This window comes from Brachyhypopomus gauderio, unplaced genomic scaffold, assembly GCF_052324685.1.
Source record: "Brachyhypopomus gauderio isolate BG-103 unplaced genomic scaffold, BGAUD_0.2 sc133, whole genome shotgun sequence".
Lineage (NCBI taxonomy): Eukaryota > Metazoa > Chordata > Actinopteri > Gymnotiformes > Hypopomidae > Brachyhypopomus > Brachyhypopomus gauderio.
Window position 1 is genome coordinate 502,375 of NW_027506954.1, and position 17,215 is coordinate 519,589.

The window sequence follows — 17,215 nt, forward strand, 5'->3', positions numbered from 1 at the left end:
GTTTTCTGAAATAGTACCAATCTGGTACCAATGGGTTTCAATGGGGGCCTGGTTGTTGTGTGGCGCCCCCTAGAGGAGGCCTTTCAAAGGGGGTGTGGTTAAGCTCAGGGACCAGGATGGTTCTAAATTCCATCCAGGTTAGGATCCATATTATCAAGTTGTCTTTAATAGTACCAATCTGGAATCAATGGGTTTCAATGGGGGCCTGGTTCATGTGTAGCACCCCCTAGAGGAGGCCTTTCAAAAGGGGTGTGGTTAAGATTAGGGACCAGGATGGTTCTAAATTCCATCCAGGTTAGGGGCCATATTATCAAGCTGTCTTTAATAGTACCAATCTGGTATCAATGGGTTTCAATGGGGGCCTGGTTCTTGTGTGGCACCCCCTAGAGGAGGCCTTTCAGGGGGGGAATGGTTAGGCTCAGGGACCCAGATGGTTCCAAGTTCCATCCAGGTTAGGGACTTTATTTTTAAACTGTTTTGCGATTTAGTACCAATCTGGTATGAATGGGTTTCAATGGGGGCCTGGTTCTTGTGTGGTGTCCCCTAGTGGGGGCCTTTCAGAGGGGGCGTGGTTAAGCTCAGGGACCAGGATGATTCTAAGTTCCATCCAGGTTAGGGACTTTATTTTTAAACTGTTTTCCAAAATAGTACCAATCTGGTATCAATGGGTTTCAATGGGCGGCCTGGTTCTCGTGTGGCGCCCCCTAGAGGAGGCCTTTCAAAGGAGGAGTGGTTAAGTTCAGGGACCAGGATGGTTCTAAATTCCATCCAGTTAGGGGCGATATTACCATGCTGTCTTGACTAGTACGAATCAGGTGTGAATGGGTTTCAATGGGGGTCTGGTTCTTGTGTGGCGCCCCCTAGAGGAGGCCTTTCAGGGGGGGAGTGGTTAGGCTCAGGGACCCGGATGGTTCCAAGTTCCATCCAGGTTAGGGACTTTATTTTTAAACTGTTTTGCGATTTAGTACTAATCTGGTATGAATGGGTTTCAATGGGGGCCTGGTTCTTGTGTGGCGCCCCCTAGTGGGGGCCTTTCAAAAGGCGCCTGAGGCTCCTCCTTTGGGGCGTGGTTAAGCTCAGGGACCAGGATGGTTCTAAGTTCCATCCAGGTTAGGGACTTTATTTTTAAACTGTTTTCCAAAATAGTACCAATCTGGTATCAATTGGTTTCAATGGGCGGCCTGGTTCTCGTGTGGCGCCCCCTACAGGAGGCCTTTCAAAGGGGGCGTGGTTAAACTCAGGGACCAGGATGGTTCTAAAATCCATCCAGGTTAGGGACTTTATTTTTAAACTGTTTTCCGAAATAGTACCAATCTGGTATCAATGGATTTCAATGCGGGCCTGGTTCTCATGTGGCGCCCCCTAGAGGAGGCCTTTCAAAGGGGGCGTGGTTAAGCTCGGGGACCAGGATGGATCTAAATTCCATCCAGGTTAGGGGCCATATTATCAAGTTGTCTTTAATAGTACCAATCTGGTATCAATGGGTTTGAATGGGGGCCTTATTCTTGTGTGGCGCCCCCTAGAGGAGGCCTTTCAAAAGGGGTGTGGTTATTCTCAGGGACCAGGATGGTTCTAAATTCCATCCAGGTTAGGGGCCATATTATCAAGCTGTCTTTAATAGTACCAATCTGGTATCAATGGGTTTCAATGGGGGCCTGGTTCTTGTGTGGCACCCCCTAGAGGAGGCCTTTCAGGGGGGGAATGGTTAGGCTCAGGGACCCAGATGGTTCCAAGTTCCATCCAGGTTAGGGACTTTATTTTTAAACTGTTTTGCGATTTAGTACCAATCTGGTATGAATGGGTTTCAATGGGGGCGTGGTTCTTGTGTGGCGCCCCCTATCGGGGGCCTTTCAATGGGGGTGTGGTTAAGCTCAGGGACCAGGATGGTTCTAAATTCCATCCAGGTTAGGGGCCATATTTTCAAGCTGGCTTTAATAGTACCAATCTGGTATCAATGGGTTCCAATGGGTTTCGATGGCCCAAGTTTCTAAGTCCCATACCAGGTTAGGGTCTTTATTTTTAAACTGTTTTCTGAAATAGTACCAATCTGGTATTAATGGGATTCAATGGGGGCCTGGTTCTTGTGTGGCGCCCCCTAGAGGATGCCTTTCAAAGGGGGCGTGGTTAAGCTCAGGGACCAGGATGGTTCCAAATTCCATCCAGGTTAGGGTCCTTATAATGAAGGTGGTTCACCCATATCAGCAAAGTGGTATGAATAGGTTTCAATGGGCGGGGGCCTGACTATTGCGCCCCCTAGTGGGGGCTCCCCTTGGGGGCGTGGTTAAGCTCAGGGACCAGGTTGGTTCCAAATTCCATCCAGGTTAGGGGCCATATCGTTAAGGTGTCCCTCAGACTTCAATATGATATGCGTTTAACAATGCCTACTGTCCAAATTTCAAACGTCAGCCACGCCCACGCCGTTCGACCTAGGGCTCTGCCGCTTGGATATGTTCTAGCTGGCCGGGGACCTGTCGAGAATCTATAATTTGGTGTGTCTACGCGGTACGATTGCCCCACCCGAACCCCGAACGTGTTGCGGCTGACCTTTGTGACCTTGGCCTTAAAAAAAGGCCCTTTGTGGCTGCCGTTCGGCCCCCTTTTGGCGTAGGGGTACGAAACTTGGCGGCCCCCTTCAGGGCAAGGGCCTCTCCGACACTCTGTGGTTCGGCACGTCTCGGTGCGACGGTTGGCCAGCAGCGCCCCCTGTCCTATTGTCTTTTTCCTCCATTAGGCCGACATTGCCTACTGTCAAAATTTCAAACGTCAGCCACGCCCACGCCGTTCGACCTAGAGCTCCGCGGCTCGGATATGTTCTAGCTGGCTGGGGACCTGTCGAGAATCTATAATTTGGTGTGGCTACGCGGTACGGTTGCCCCGCCCGAACCCCGAACGTGTTGCGGCTGACCTTTGTGACCCTGGCCTTAAAAAAAGGCCCTTTTTGGCTGACGTTCGGCCCCCTTTTGGCGTAGGAGTATGAAACTTGGCGGCCCCCTTCAGGGCACTGGCCTCTCTGACAGTCTGTGGTTCGGCGTGTCTCGGTGCAACGGTTGACCCGCAGCACCCCCTGACCTACTGTATTTTTCCTCCTTTAGGCCTACATTGCCTGCCATTCAAATTTGAAACGTTAGCCACGCCCACGCCGTTCGACCTAGAGTTCCGCGGCTCAGATATGTTCTAGCTGGCCGGGGACCTGTTGAGAATCTATAATTTGGTGGGGCTATGCGGAACGGTTGCCCCGCCCGAACCCCGAACGTGTTGCGGCTGACCTTTGTGACCCGGGCCTAAAAATAAGCCCCTTTTCGTCCGCCGTTCGGTCCCCTTTGCACGTAGGGGTACGAAACTCGGCAGCCCTCTACAGGGCACGGGCCTCTCCGAGACTCTCCGATTCGGTGTGTCTCGGCACGGCGGTTGGCCCGCGGCCAACCCTAACCCTAGATTTTTTCCTCCTATAGGCTTATATTGCCTGCCATTCAAACTTGAAATGTTAGCCACGCCCACGCCGTTCGACCCAGGGGTCCGGGGCGTCGATATGTCGGTCCTGGCGGGCGGCCCATTGAGAAACTATAATTTGGTGGGGCTGTGCCGCACGGTCGGCCGGCGGCAATCCTCAACGTTCGTTTTCTCTCTTCTAACAGCTTCTAAGTCCCACAGGAGGTTTTTGGCTTTCAAAAGTTGCTGGGTGCGCGCCCGTTCGAGCCGAGGGTCCGAAATTCGGTGACCCTCTTCGGGGCATGGCCCCGACCGACACTCTACGGTTCGGCGACATTCGGCGCCGCGGTTGGCCCACCGTGCCCCGTTTTTCGCTGCATTAAGTGTCTATTGAATAGAATTGATGCTTTAAATGTTGGCCACGCCCATGCCGTTGTAGCCAGGGGTCCAGGGCTTCGATATGTCGGTCCTGGGGCAGAGGGGATCGAGAATCTATAGTTTGGTGTGGCTGCGTTTGTCGGTTGGACTTGGAGAACCCTTCAAAATCTGAATTTTTCTTGCTAACAGTGAGAAAAAATTAGCATTGGGTTAGTGTCTTCATCGTGTATGTGCCTCTCATAGTACGAAAACGGAAGGGGTGTGGGCATCAAAAATGGGTGTGACCCAATCAGAGTACCTTTTTTTTGAAAGGCTAATTGTGATTGGTTTATTTTACTACTATTTAAATATTTCGCCCCCACCGTCCATGGGTTTTGCTTTAGTCCTAGTTAATTCAACACTCAGAGTGTCAGTGTCAAGAAAGATTGATTCAGTTAAAGAGACATTTTCTTTGTTGTTTCAATCTTTCTTGACACTCTTTGACACTCTTTGAGCTATACTTAATCAGAAGGTAGTGTCAGAGTGTCAAGAAAGATTGATTCAGTTAAAGACACATTTTCTTTCTTGTATCAATCTTTCTTGACACTCTTTGACACTCTTTGAGCTATACTTAATCAAAAGGTAGGGTTTTGAAGTATCATTAATAATTAGGGTCTTAATTTTTAAACTGTTTTCCGAAATAGTACCAATCTGGTATCAATGGGTTTCAATGGGGGCCTGGTTGTTGTGTGGCGCCCCCTAGAGGAGGCCTTTGAAAAGGGGTGTGGGTAAGCTCAGGGACCAGGATGGTTCTAAATTCCATCCAGGTTAGGATCCATATTATCAAGTTGTCTTTAATAGTACCAATCTGGAATCAATGGGTTTCAATGGGGGCCTGGTTCTTGTGTGGCGCCCCCCACCTGAGGCCCCTCCTTTGGGGCGTGGTTAAGCTCAGGGACCAGGATGGTTCCAAGTTCCATCCAGGTTAGAGACTTTATTTTTAAACTGTTTTCCAAAATAGTACCAATCTGGTATCAATGGGTTTTAATGGGGGCCTGGTTCTTGTGTGGCACCCCCTAGTGGGGGCCTTTCAAAAGGCGCCTAAGGCCCCTCCTTTGGGGCATGGTTAAGCTCAGGGACCAGGATGGTTCCAAGTTCCATCCAGGTTAGGGGCCATATTATCAAGCTGTCTTTAATAGTACCAATCTGGTATCAATGGGTTTGAATGGGGGCCTTATTCTTGTGTGGCGCCCCCTAGAGGAGGCCTTTCAAAGGGGGCGTAGTTAAGCTCAGGGACCAGGATGGTTCTAAATTCCATCCAGGTTAGGGACTTTATTTTTAAACTGTTTTCCGAAATAGTACCAATCTGGTATCAATGGGTTTCAATGGGGGCCTGGTTCTCATGTGGCGCCCCCTAGAGGAGGCCTTTCAAAGGGGGAGTGGTTAAGTTCAGGGACCCGGATGGTTCTAAATTCCATCCAGTTAGGGGCTATATTACCAAGCTGTCTTGACTAGTACGAATCAGATGTGAATGGGTTTCAATGGGGGTCTGGTTCTAGTGTGGCGCCCCCTAGAGGAGGCCTTTCAGGGGGGGAGTGGTTAGGCTCAGGGACCCGGATGGTTCCAAGTTCCATCCAGGTTAGGGACTTTATTTTTAAACTGTTTTGCGATTTAGTACTAATCTGGTATGAATGGGTTTCAATGGGGGCCTGGTTCTTGTGTGGCGCCCCCTAGTGGGGGCCTTTCAAAAGGCGCCTGAGGCTCCTCCTTTGGGGCGTGGTTAAGCTCAGGGACCAGGATGGTTCCAAGTTCCATCCAGGTTAGGGACTTTATTTTTAAACTGTTTTCCAAAATAGTACCAATCTGGTATCAATGGGTTTCAATGGGGGCCTGGTTGTTGTGTGGCGCCCCCTAGTGGGGGCCTTTCAAAAGGCGCCTAAGGCCCCTCCTTTGGGGCATGGTTAAGCTCAGGGACCTTAGAGGAGGACTTTCAAAGGGGGCGTGGTTAAGCTCGGGGACCAGGATGGTTCTAAATTCCATCCAGGTTAGGGGCCATATTATCAAGTTGTCTTTAATAGTACCAATCTGGTATCAATGGGTTTGAATGGGGGCCTTATTCTTGTGTGGCGCCCCCTAGAGGAGGCCTTTCAAAAGGGGTGTGGTTAATCTCAGGGACCAGGATGGTTCTAAATTCCATCCAGGTTAGGGGCCATATTATCAAGCTGTCTTTAATAGTACCAATCTGGTATGAATGGGTTCCAATGGGGAAAAAATTTAAAGAAAAATACAAGTTTTTTAATAAAAAACTCGACTAATTATGCATAATAATGACCGTATATGCAAATATTAGACTATTAATGAGCTAATAGATGCATAATAATTAGCCGATTTGCATAATAATCAGCTAATAGATGCATAACAATGAGCAAATACCTGCATAATAATTTGCTCAATTTTGCATAATAATGAGCCGATACATGCACATGCATGTATAATAATGGCCTATTTTGCATACTAATTACCAAATTCAGCCACATTCATTAGCTAATTCCAACTTAGGTAAAATATTACCAATCTGTCCTTAGTAGTACCAATCTGGTTCCAATGCATAACCCTAAAATACCACTTCCGTAATGTCTGAGACAGATTGGTAATGCTATTAAAGCTCAGGGACCAGGATGGTTCTAAATTCCATCCAGGTTAGGGGCCATATTATCAAGGTGTCTTTAATAGTACCAATCTGGTATCAATGGGTTTCAATGGGGGCCTGGTTCTTGTGTGGCACCCCCTAGTGGGGGCCTTTCAAAGGGCGCCTGAGGCCCCTCCTTTGGGGCGTGGTTAAGCTCAGGGACCAGGATGGTTCCAAGTTCCATCCGGGTTAGGGTCCCTATCATGAAGGTGTCTTACCCGTAGCGGCCAATGTGGTATCGACTTGCGGGCTTTGGGTGCACCTTTTTGGGGGAAGATTTTTGGCTCAGTGGGGGTGGGTATGGAAGTCCACCCACCCTATAGCGCCACCTAGGGCTGCCCAAACTCGGGCCCATAACTCGGGCTAGGAAGGGGGTAGGACCATGGGGGTCACTGTGCGGGGGTACGGTGCACCCCCTTGGGGCAGGCCTAGAGTCTCAGACCCCCACCCCAAAGTTGCCCCATCGGGTTAGGGTCTTTATCATGAAGGTGTCTTCAAAGACACCTTCATGATATTTGAATGGGATCCAATGGAGTCTGCGCCACCTAGAGGAGGTCGCACCGGGCCCCTGGGGGCCCTTTTTGGGGGCGTGGTCAAGCTTCAAGGCCCCTAGGTTAGGGTCAATATCATGAAGGTGTCTTTCCCATAGCGGTGAAAGTGGTATCGGCTTGCGGGCTTTGGGTGCACCTTCTTGGGGGAAGATTTTTGACTCGGAGGGGTAGGTATGGATGTCCATTCAAACACCCGTTTTTTCTCTAAGTTCCATTTTTGCTTAGGGTCCTTATCATGAAGGTGTCTTACCCGTAGCGGCCGATGTGGTATCGACTTGCGGGCTTTGGGTGCACCTTTTTGGGGGAAGATTTTTGGCTCAGTGGGGGTGGGTATGGAAGTCCACCCACCCTGTAGCGCCACCTAGGGCTGCCCAAACTCGGGCCCATAACTCGGGCTAGGAAGGGGGTAGGACCATGGGGGTCACTGTGCGGGGGAATGGTGCACCCCCTCGGGGCAGCCCCAGAGTCTGGGACCCCCACCCCAAAGTTGCCCCCTCGGGTTAGGGTCTATATTTTTAAAGCGTCTTACACTAGTTTTTCACTATTGTCAAAGTGGTATGAATGGGTTTCAAAGGGGGCTTCGGTTCCTCTGGCGCCCCCTAGCGGGTGCCTTGGAAAGGGGCCCTGGGGGCCCTCCTTTGGGGCGTGGTTAAGCTCAGGGACCAGGATGGTTCTAAATTCCATCCAGGTTAGGGGCCATATTATCAAGATGTCTTTAATAGTACCAATCTGGTATCAATGGGTTTCAATGGAGGCCTGGTTCTTGTGTGGCGCCCCCTAGCGGGTGCCTTTCAAAGGGGGCGTGGTTAAGCTCAGGTACCAGGGTGGTTCCTTATTTTGAAATGGCTAATTGTGATTGGTTTATTTTACTGATATGTAAATATTTTGCCCCCACCGTCCATGGGTTTTGCTTTAGTATTAGTTAATTCAACACTCAGAGAGTGTCAGAGTGTCAAGAAACATTGAATCAGGCAAAAGGTTTTCTTTCCTGATTCAATGTTTCTTGACACTATTTGACACTTTTTGAGCTATACTTAATCAGAAGGTAGGGTTTTGAAGTGTCATTAACAATTAGGGGCAGAGTAATTTTCATAAAATTATTTTATTACAATTATTACCATTAAAGTTATTCAAACGGGGCGTGGTTAAGCTCAGGGACCAGGATGGTTCTAAATTCCATCCCGGTTAGGGTCTTTATTTTTAATCTGTTTTCTGAAATAGTACCAATCTGGTACCAATGGGTTTCAATGGGGGCCTGGTTGTTGTGTGGCGCCCCCTAGAGGAGGCCTTTCAAAGGGGGTGTGGTTAAGCTCAGGGACCAGGATGGTTCTAAATTCCATCCAGGTTAGGATCCATATTATCAAGTTGTCTTTAATAGTACCAATCTGGAATCAATGGGTTTCAATGGGGGCCTGGTTCATGTGTAGCACCCCCTAGAGGAGGCCTTTCAAAAGGGGTGTGGTTAAGATCAGGGACCAGGATGGTTCTAAATTCCATCCAGGTTAGGGGCCATATTATCAAGCTGTCTTTAATAGTACCAATCTGGTATCAATGGGTTTCAATGGGGGCCTGGTTCTTGTGTGGCACCCCCTAGAGGAGGCCTTTCAGGGGGGGAATGGTTAGGCTCAGGGACCCAGATGGTTCCAAGTTCCATCCAGGTTAGGGACTTTATTTTTAAACTGTTTTGCGATTTAGTACCAATCTGGTATGAATGGGTTTCAATGGGGGCCTGGTTCTTGTGTGGTGTCCCCTAGTGGGGGCCTTTCAGAGGGGGTGTGGTTAATCTCAGGGACCAGGATGGTTCTAAATTCCATCCAGGTTAGGGGCCATATTATCAAGCTGTCTTTAATAGTACCAATCTGGTATGAATGGGTTCCAATGGGGAAAAAATTTAAAGAAAAATACAAGTTTTTTAATCAAAAACTCGACTAATTATGCATAATAATGACCGGATATGCAAATATTAGACTATTAATGAGCTAATAGATGCATAATAATTAGCCGATTTGCATAATAATCAGCTAATAGATGCATAACAATGAGCAAATACCTGCATAATAATTTGCTCAATTTTGCATAATAATGAGCCGATACATGCACATGCATGTATAATAATGGCCTATTTTGCATACTAATTACCAAATTCAGCCACATTCATTAGCTAATTCCAACTTAGGTAAAATATTACCAATCTGTCCTTAGTAGTACCAATCTGGTTCCAATGCATAACCCTAAAATACCACTTCCGTAATGTCTGAGACAGATTGGTAATGCTATTAACACTAGAAGTCCCTGAAATTTCAACCACCCCCCTGAAGTCCCAAAAGAGGGTCCAAAGAACCTTAGTCCAAACTGACACCTCTGGTGGCTCCAATTAACATCCATTCATTTGCAAAAGTGCCCATTGCCTGAGGAATCAGCAGGGGGGAGAAGAGCTGAACTTGCCTCCAGTGTTATGTAAATGAGGCGTGTGTCAGGTATGGGTGGTTCCTGCTGAAAGCTTGCACCTCCTTGGCTGCCATATGAGACTGTGCAAGATCTCTTGCAAGAAGTCTCCTCATCTACAGAACCATATGTTTGAGATTTGATTTGTGAAAGGTTGAAATAATGTGAAATTGACACAAACATAATATTTGAATTATAATGGCATATAGGTGGCATATTGATTAGTCAAAATGGCTCTGATATTTTTAACCTTATTTTAAGTAGTTTTGTCTTTTGAAAAACTGCTAATAGGTAAAAATGTTTTTACATAAATGTATACAAAAAACCCTCAGCTACTTGAAATAGAATAATATTATTGAGCAATTTTAACTTATCAAGATCAAGATTTTGCAGTGTGTCTCTTCCAAATACAGCCATAACCAGCAAACAAAAATAGGAAATTTAGGAAATCTTACCAAAAGAGATATCACTACTACAGATTTTCACTACTCTCTGAAAACTAACAATGTGTTAGTTAACAAAGACCCTAGTCTTGAAAATTGCTTCATATGGGCTTTTCAAACTTTTTTTTTGGCCCACCTCCACCCTTTCACCTTTGGAGGACAACTTTGTTTTCATGTAAGGATCAAAAGAAAACAATTCTGTATAATACAGTACAATAGTGATAAAAACAACTGGGGTTAGGTGAACCATACAGGACAGGAGAGAAAAGAAGGGGAGAGAAAGTAAAAAGGGAAAAGACAGAAGAGCAGAAAAAACAGCTCAAATGATTCACCAACTGCTGCTACTAAATGAAGAGCAGAAAGTAAGACATACAGCACAAATGACTGATGTATGTGTGTGTGAGTGTGTGTGTTTATGTAAGTGCAACATAGGATAAATGTACAGAATGTACTTATTAGCAAGGCCCCAGAGGCCAGAGGCAGGCAGAGAAAGACCAGGGAACCCCACCCGCCCACGGCCCCTCCAGGATCATGTCCAAAGCCTGCTGTGTACTGGAAACCTTTGCTATCCTTGCTTCTCAGTCAACAGAGTAAGTGAAATGTGTGGTGACATGAATTTTCATCCACATGTAGGTGGCTACAGTCATCTTTCTCTTTATTATAAAACTGACACAGACATTATTTGAACTATAATTCCAAAACATCTCAAGTCTGCCTCCTTTGTACTAATTTTGGATTTTTTTCTCACTGCAAAAGGTGACATGATTATTGGTCAAAATAGCTAAAGTTCAGATTTCTCTGAAAGGGTATTTTCTTCTCCGTCTGAGTCAATGGATCAACATAGCTCACACTATCACCCATCCCCCGTCTACCTAGAAGTGGCTGCATGACAAAGGATGGCCTCATGATCCAAAATACCTCAGCACTGGCTTTTGGCAGGCTCAGGTAGAAATGTAGTAATGTTAGTAATGTTTTTCTTCTAAGAAAGATAAGTGGGTTCAAAATAACAATTTTTGAAAAAAATTACCAAATTAATTGTGTTGATCCACCTCAAAAAAGGTCATGCAAAAGTATGTAAGCTGGTCCTGAGTGTGTCTGCCCATCCCCCAGCTGCATTGTTGTGCAGGGGACATGCATAAGGTGAGAGAGGCAGTCAGAGGGCCTGGCTGAGAGCAGCAGCTACAGAGGACATGATGTAAGTTTAGAAATATATACAATAAAGTTGAAATGTTCTCAACAGAGCACTCACATACAATTATCCACTCAGTCTGCCACTCCCTCATTTGGGGAGAAAGCTACACTATTGTGGCTATGCCCCAGACAATTTTTTAATCATGGAGGGGTCTGAAATTTTTGTCTTAGGTGCATGTCCTCACTGTATTGGAATATTTTATTGTCTGAGTGAAAGAGAAACAAAATGGGGTCACTAAAGTGGGAATAGCCACAGTACTGTAGCTTTCTCCCCAAATGAGGGACTGGCAGACTGGGTAGATAGTTGTATGTGAATGCTCTGATGAGAACACTCATGAACAATTGTGCAAATGTGAGATGTGTCGACTGCTACAGATACACGTGTGGCAAATGTACCAGGGAGATACCCTGGCAGTGCCAGGCATGTTCTGACAGACTGCTGAGTGACTGCTGAAGTGCTAGTCACACAAGAAGGACATGCCACTCACACACACACACACACACACACACACACACACACACACACACAGCCCTGCACTGCAGCCTATTGTAAATATGTGTGGAATTGTTTTATTCCTTGTATTTTTTGTATAATTTTATGGCAATAATAAAAAGCATGGAACATAAAAAAGCATGGAAACATACCAGTTGTTCTTTTGTATGTTTCTCATGCTGAAATTTCAGTCCTCCTGACTTAGACACAAATGCTTCTGGTCATTACTCACATGTACCTGGCTATTAAATTTCTAATTTTCTATTTAAAATATTAAAAAATAATTTATTGTTTGTGCTTTGTTGCTCAGATAAAACTAAACTATATACAATATATATAACCTTTATATTATAAAATACAATAAACTGAATAGAACTAACTAAATGGCTAAACTCAATGAAAAACAACAATTAGTTGTGAGCTGAAGCATGCCCCCTCCTGTGGTGCGCCAGTAATGGCCTTATTTACAGAACAAAAGTGCCTGCTTACAGCTGATAATAGGGTGTTAGCTAAAATCCTTCAGTTCTCTCGACCCTTCTCTGGGTTCCGATGGTAGAAGTGTTGAAAGACCCTTCTCTGGGACTTCTAGTGTTAAAGCTCAGGGACCAGGATGGTTCTAAATTCCATCCAGGTTAGGGGCCATATTATCAAGGTGTCTTTAATAGTACCAATCTGGTATCAATGGGTTTCAATGGGGGCCTGGTTCTTGTGTGGCACCCCCTAGTGGGGGCCTTTCAAAGGGCGCCTGAGGCCCCTCCTTTGGGGCGTGGTTAAGCTCAGGGACCAGGATGGTTCCAAGTTCCATCCGGGTTAGGGTCCCTATCATGAAGGTGTCTTACCCGTAGCGGCCAATGTGGTATCGACTTGCGGGCTTTGGGTGCACCTTTTTGGGGGAAGATTTTTGGCTCAGTGGGGGTGGGTATGGAAGTCCACCCACCCTATAGCGCCACCTAGGGCTGCCCAAACTCGGGCCCATAACTCGGGCTAGGAAGGGGGTAGGACCATGGGGGTCACTGTGCGGGGGTACGGTGCACCCCCTTGGGGCAGGCCTAGAGTCTCAGACCCCCACCCCAAAGTTGCCCCATCGGGTTAGGGTCTTTATCATGAAGGTGTCTTCAAAGACACCTTCATGATATTTGAATGGGATCCAATGGAGTCTGCGCCACCTAGAGGAGGTCGCACCGGGCCCCTGGGGGCCCTTTTTGGGGGCGTGGTCAAGCTTCAAGGCCCCTAGGTTAGGGTCAATATCATGAAGGTGTCTTTCCCATAGCGGTGAAAGTGGTATCGGCTTGCGGGCTTTGGGTGCACCTTCTTGGGGGAAGATTTTTGACTCGGAGGGGTAGGTATGGATGTCCATTCAAACACCCGTTTTTTCTCTAAGTTCCATTTTTGCTTAGGGTCCTTATCATGAAGGTGTCTTACCCGTAGCGGCCGATGTGGTATCGACTTGCGGGCTTTGGGTGCACCTTTTTGGGGGAAGATTTTTGGCTCAGTGGGGGTGGGTATGGAAGTCCACCCACCCTGTAGCGCCACCTAGGGCTGCCCAAACTCGGGCCCATAACTCGGGCTAGGAAGGGGGTAGGACCATGGGGGTCACTGTGCGGGGGAATGGTGCACCCCCTCGGGGCAGCCCCAGAGTCTGGGACCCCCACCCCAAAGTTGCCCCCTCGGGTTAGGGTCTATATTTTTAAAGCGTCTTACACTAGTTTTTCACTATTGTCAAAGTGGTATGAATGGGTTTCAAAGGGGGCTTCGGTTCCTCTGGCGCCCCCTAGCGGGTGCCTTGGAAAGGGGCCCTGGGGGCCCTCCTTTGGGGCGTGGTTAAGCTCAGGGACCAGGATGGTTCTAAATTCCATCCAGGTTAGGGGCCATATTATCAAGATGTCTTTAATAGTACCAATCTGGTATCAATGGGTTTCAATGGAGGCCTGGTTCTTGTGTGGCGCCCCCTAGCGGGTGCCTTTCAAAGGGGGCGTGGTTAAGCTCAGGTACCAGGGTGGTTCCTTATTTTGAAATGGCTAATTGTGATTGGTTTATTTTACTGATATGTAAATATTTTGCCCCCACCGTCCATGGGTTTTGCTTTAGTATTAGTTAATTCAACACTCAGAGAGTGTCAGAGTGTCAAGAAACATTGAATCAGGCAAAAGAAGGTTTTCTTTCCTGATTCAATGTTTCTTGACACTATTTGACACTTTTTGAGCTATACTTAATCAGAAGGTAGGGTTTTGAAGTGTCATTAACAATTAGGGGCAGAGTAATTTTCATAAAATTATTTTATTACAATTATTACCATTAAAGTTATTCAAACGGGGCGTGGTTAAGCTCAGGGACCAGGATGGTTCTAAATTCCATCCCGGTTAGGGTCTTTATTTTTAATCTGTTTTCTGAAATAGTACCAATCTGGTACCAATGGGTTTCAATGGGGGCCTGGTTGTTGTGTGGCGCCCCCTAGAGGAGGCCTTTCAAAGGGGGTGTGGTTAAGCTCAGGGACCAGGATGGTTCTAAATTCCATCCAGGTTAGGATCCATATTATCAAGTTGTCTTTAATAGTACCAATCTGGAATCAATGGGTTTCAATGGGGGCCTGGTTCATGTGTAGCACCCCCTAGAGGAGGCCTTTCAAAAGGGGTGTGGTTAAGATCAGGGACCAGGATGGTTCTAAATTCCATCCAGGTTAGGGGCCATATTATCAAGCTGTCTTTAATAGTACCAATCTGGTATCAATGGGTTTCAATGGGGGCCTGGTTCTTGTGTGGCACCCCCTAGAGGAGGCCTTTCAGGGGGGGAATGGTTAGGCTCAGGGACCCAGATGGTTCCAAGTTCCATCCAGGTTAGGGACTTTATTTTTAAACTGTTTTGCGATTTAGTACCAATCTGGTATGAATGGGTTTCAATGGGGGCCTGGTTCTTGTGTGGTGTCCCCTAGTGGGGGCCTTTCAGAGGGGGCGTGGTTAAGCTCAGGGACCAGGATGATTCTAAGTTCCATCCAGGTTAGGGACTTTATTTTTAAACTGTTTTCCAAAATAGTACCAATCTGGTATCAATGGGTTTCAATGGGCGGCCTGGTTCTCGTGTGGCGCCCCCTAGAGGAGGCCTTTCAAAGGAGGAGTGGTTAAGTTCAGGGACCAGGATGGTTCTAAATTCCATCCAGTTAGGGGCGATATTACCATGCTGTCTTGACTGGTACGAATCAGGTGTGAATGGGTTTCAATGGGGGTCTGGTTCTTGTGTGGCGCCCCCTAGAGGAGGCCTTTCAGGGGGGGAGTGGTTAGGCTCAGGGACCCGGATGGTTCCAAGTTCCATCCAGGTTAGGGACTTTATTTTTAAACTGTTTTGCGATTTAGTACTAATCTGGTATGAATGGGTTTCAATGGGGGCCTGGTTCTTGTGTGGCGCCCCCTAGTGGGGGCCTTTCAAAAGGCGCCTGAGGCTCCTCCTTTGGGGCGTGGTTAAGCTCAGGGACCAGGATGGTTCTAATGGCGCATTTCCACTAGGGCCTGCTTGGCGCGGTACGGTACGGTTCGCGACGGTTTGTGAGTGTTTCCATTAGTACCAGTACCCTGTGAGCCGGCCCCTTCGGGTACTTTTTTCGTACCGACTCGCTCGAGGTTCTAACCGTTCCGAAGCGGTACAGTTCTGTGACGTGGAGGAACAGCATGACACTGATTGGCCAGGGAGTGTCGTCACAGGTTGCGTCAGGAGAGCGACTCCTCCGCTATGCTATGGACTCCTCAGCCATTTTTAAAACCCAAGGAGCGAAGTCTGTTCCCTGGTCAAACGCCGAGGTACAAACCTTTCTGTTAATAATCAGCGATCAAAAAATCCAGGGCGAACTGGACGGGGCCACTAGAAATGTAAAGGTTTTTAGCGAGGTTTCCGCGCTAATGGCCACTCATGGCTACCAGCGGTCCGTTCAGCAGTGCCGGTCGGTCCAAGCTAAAAAAAAGCTTAACGCGATTACCGGGCGGTGAAGGACCATAACGGACGCAGCGGAGCAAAACCGCAAAGACGGGAAATGGTTCCAGCAAATGGATGCCATATACGGTCACCGGCCAGCCAGTAACGGAAGAGAAAACGTGCTGGACAATGTCGGTGCTGGAGGCCACGGAGAATGGTGAGTGTATTGTGATTTCACAGTTTTACTACTAGGCTCGTAAAAGATGTAATATGAACGTAATATGAACGCATCTATTGTAAACGCAGGAATTTAGAGCTGTGTTTGTAGTTAATGTTACCACCACAGTCACTACTGTACAATAGCTAGCTCTTAGCCTTGCTAGTTGCTAGTTAGCTGTAGCCATAAACACAGCATGAGCAGCGATGACGTGCTACACATTTTGTGCAGTTACGCTATATTGTTGTTGCTTTCACGGGAATACTTGTGTTTAATATTTGTTATTTTTTACGTTCAAGATTCCCCTTCCACTGACGAGGCGAGCGGAGTTGGCGGAAAATGTTTCCTTCAACCGGGCTTTCCTCGGGGTGCTTGGCGAACTTGTGAACACCATGCGAGACAGACGCCAGTAAAAGCACACAAAATGTTGCTTGTAGTACTATAAATATTTATTTCATATAAAGCTATACGTATATATTTGCTTTTTGCACTTTTTTAAAACTATAACTATATTATTTACATATGTTGTACTTTAAATATCTATATTTCATAATAAAGTTTGATTTCATTTGATTGTATGACTGATGCTTTTTATGCAGGGTGTGTTCAGCCTGTTTGAGTAATACCAAATTATTATCAATAATTAGAGCAATCACATACAATAATGAAGATAAAGATAAATAAGATACAATAATGCTATGTGTTAAGGGGCGTCGACCGGTGTTGTGGTCGTATACAAATGATGTCACGACACTACAACCCGCACGCCAACAGCGACTCCACCCACATTGGGGTGGTTCACCATTGTAATGGAAACACAACGCGACCGTACCGTTCCGTTGCGAATCGACCCGTACCGAACCGTACCGCGCCAAGCAGGCCCTAGTGGAAATGCGCCATAAGTTCCATCCAGGTTAGGGACTTTATTTTTAAACTGTTTTCCAAAATAGTACCAATCTGGTATCAATTGGTTTCAATGGGCGGCCTGGTTCTCGTGTGGCGCCCCCTACAGGAGGCCTTTCAAAGGGGGCGTGGTTAAACTCAGGGACCAGGATGGTTCTAAAATCCATCCAGGTTAGGGACTTTATTTTTAAACTGTTTTCCGAAATAGTACCAATCTGGTATCAATGGATTTCAATGCGGGCCTGGTTCTCATGTGGCGCCCCCTAGAGGAGGCCTTTCAAAGGGGGCGTGGTTAAGCTCGGGGACCAGGATGGTTCTAAATTCCATCCAGGTTAGGGGCCATATTATCAAGTTGTCTTTAATAGTACCAATCTGGTATCAATGGGTTTGAATGGGGGCCTTATTCTTGTGTGGCGCCCCCTAGAGGAGGCCTTTCAAAAGGGGTGTGGTTATTCTCAGGGACCAGGATGGTTCTAAATTCCATCCAGGTTAGGGGCCATATTATCAAGCTGTCTTTAATAGTACCAATCTGGTATGAATGGGTTCCAATGGGGAAAAAATTTTAAGAAAAATATAAGTTTTTTAATAAAAAACTCG

At 46.9% G+C, this 17,215-nt stretch overlaps 1 long non-coding RNA gene across 1 annotated transcript; it reads left to right on the forward strand.

The window, feature by feature from the left end:
• Positions 1-15,087: 15,087 nt before the first annotated feature.
• On the forward strand, positions 15,088-16,293 carry LOC143499429 (uncharacterized). The gene is made up of 2 exons (XR_013126071.1): positions 15,088-15,715; positions 16,015-16,293. It is a non-coding gene; the product is annotated as an uncharacterized LOC143499429 (long non-coding RNA).
• The last annotated feature ends 922 nt before the right edge of the window (positions 16,294-17,215 follow it).